Source organism: Bison bison, unplaced genomic scaffold, assembly GCF_000754665.1.
Source record: "Bison bison bison isolate TAMUID 2011002044 unplaced genomic scaffold, Bison_UMD1.0 scf7180017864330, whole genome shotgun sequence".
Classification (NCBI taxonomy): Eukaryota; Metazoa; Chordata; class Mammalia; order Artiodactyla; family Bovidae; genus Bison; species Bison bison.
In genome coordinates this window covers 4,312,132-4,314,861 of record NW_011494902.1, presented here as the reverse complement: position 1 = coordinate 4,314,861, position 2,730 = coordinate 4,312,132, and positions in this window count along the sequence as shown.

Here is a 2,730-nt window from a genome sequence, read left to right as displayed (position 1 = left end):
CTAGACGGACCTTTGTTGGCAAAGTAATGTCTCTGCTTTTCAATATGCTATCTAGGTTGGTCATAACTTTCCTTCCAAGGAGTAAGCGTCTTTTAATTTCATGGCTGCAGTCACCATCTGCAGTGATTTTGGAGCCCCCCAAAATAAAGTCTGACAATGTTAATATTGTAGGAAATGTTAATTGTGGTTTGCCGGATAAGGCTAAGGGGGCAACCGTGAGAGCCGCTTCACAGTCTATAAAGACAAGGAGAAATGGTGCTACCCATTGGAAGATGCTCTTCTTTTGGAGACCTTAAATAAGAGGAAATCATCCTCCACCCGGATGGAACTCTGCCTAGTGCGACGATGTAATTCTCTATTATGATTAGTGGCTATTGTGGATGGGTGTCTCTCGGTATGAAACTTAATGGGGTTTGTAGGGATTTACTACAAGGCTTTGATTTCTATTGAACTTAATTTATCAGCTCGACCTTGAAGAAAAGAAATAACAACAGTCACATTGTGTAATACCATACAGCCCGTGTACCTGAGAGGAGTTTATGGTTGAACGCAGACCTTGAGTAAGGTCATTGGTTAGAGATCATTACAAACCTTAAAACACTTAGCTATGCTGTTGCTACAGCTGGTTTCAAAAGTTAAGTCAGGGCTTCCGGTGGAAGAGCCTGGGGAAGGGGCGGCAGGTGCCACGTAGGGCCCCGAAGATGGCAAGAAGCCCCTGAAGCAGCCCAAGAACCAAGCCAAGGAGATGGACGAGGAAGATAAGGCATTCAAGCAGAAGCAGAAGGAGGAGCAGAAGAAACTAGAGGAGCTAAAAGCAAAGGCCGTGGGGAAAGGCCCCCTGGCCACTGGTGGAATTAAGAAATCTGGCAAAAAGTAAGCTGTTCCTTGTGCCTGAGGCAATGATGACCCTTAGTTCCATTCCTGTTTAAACACCTGGATTCCCTGCCATAATACCTGTTGCGACCTATAGCTAGAATGAAGTGTTGTCTTGAAACCTATTGTACATTTAAGAATAAACTTTTGTAAAAAGAAAAAAAAATCAGAAGCAGAGAATAGATAATGATTTCTTTTCCAGCTACTTTTCATGGTAATGCAAAAGTGAATAAATAATTTTGTTTACCATGATATATGACAAAGTACTATTATCAAGATATAGCACTTTGTGGTTGGTTGCCATTAAAATGAAAACTGACCCAAATTTAATACCTTCATGAAATTACACGGTCTCTAATAGCTATTGGCTAAAGGTTTCTATGGTTTATTTAAAGTTGCATAGGCTATTATATTGTACATCCTACATCACTTAATTTCTCCTCTAGCAGCACAGGCATTTGACAATCTTTGAAGGATTAAGGAGGGGCTACATCTGAAAATACCCCTTTCCTACAAGTATTTAACCTAAAAATAGCTAGGAGATTGCATTCTGATTTTTATTTGCTTTTTTCCAATCAGGCCTCTTATGTAGTGTTCTTATAAACTGAAACATAATGCTGATTACAGACAATTGCTATTTACAGAGGATATCATTCCTCAGGAAGAATTAAGAGTTGATTTCAACATCAACTTTAAATAGTTTCCTTAAAATTTGATCAACATATATACCCTTTCAGTAGAATAATATCTTTAATTATTTCTAATGTGACTCATTGGAAAAGACTCAGATGCTGGGAGGGATTGGGGGCAGGAGGAGAAGGGGACGACAGAGGATGAGATGGCTGGATGGCATCACTGACTCGATGGACGTGAGTCTGAGTGAACTCCGGGAGTTGGTGATGGACAGGGAGGCCTGGCGTGCTGCGATTCATGGGGTCACGAAGAGTCGGACACGACTGAGCGACTGAACTGAGCTGAACTGAACTGAATGTTAGGATTAAATATTAGAAGAATCGTTCACAGCCTCTCACTCATCAAATATTTATTGCACATCTGCTATGAACTAAGCATTATACCTGGCAGTGATAAGGAGGTGAGACAGTCAGACAAAGCCCCTGCCTTTGTGACTGCACAGCTGGAAAAGGAAGATAGACATTGAGTAAGTAACTATGATAAATACCACAAGAGGGAATTCTGAGTGCTTCAGAAATGTAACGATGTGACTCAACATGGATGTGAAAGTTGCTCAGTTGTGTCCGACTCTTTGCGGCCCCATGGGCTGTATAGTCCATGGAATTCTCCAGGCCAGAATACGGGAGTGGGTAGCCTTTCCATTCTCCAGGGGATCTTCTCAACCTAGGAATTGAACCCAGGTCTCCTGCATTGCAGGCAGATTCTTTACCAGCTGAGCCACAAGGGAAGCCCAAACATGGATAGCAGGGTTAGAAAAGGCCTTCCTGAGGAAATGACATGTGAGGAGAAGTCTAGCTCTGTGAAGGAGAAGACTATTCCAGAGAGAGGAAACAGCAGTGTGAAAGCTCTGAAGCAAATAAGAATAGTACCCTTGAAGCCCTGAAAAATGTTCAGCGTGACTAGAACATACAAAGAGATGTATGGTGTGAATGAGGCTGACAGATAGAAAGGATAACTCATCCAGGGCCTTGGGCATCATGTTAAGGATTGCAGACATTTTCCTAAGAATTGTAGAAAACTGTTGAAGAATTTTAAACAGAGGAGTTAGATAAAAGATTTGTGTTTTCAATCTGCAGGTATGCTGCAGTTCAAGTGGATTGCAGTGGAAGTGGAATGGGTGAATGTGAAGAAACTGGTTAAGAACCCACTGTCCATGTATAAGGA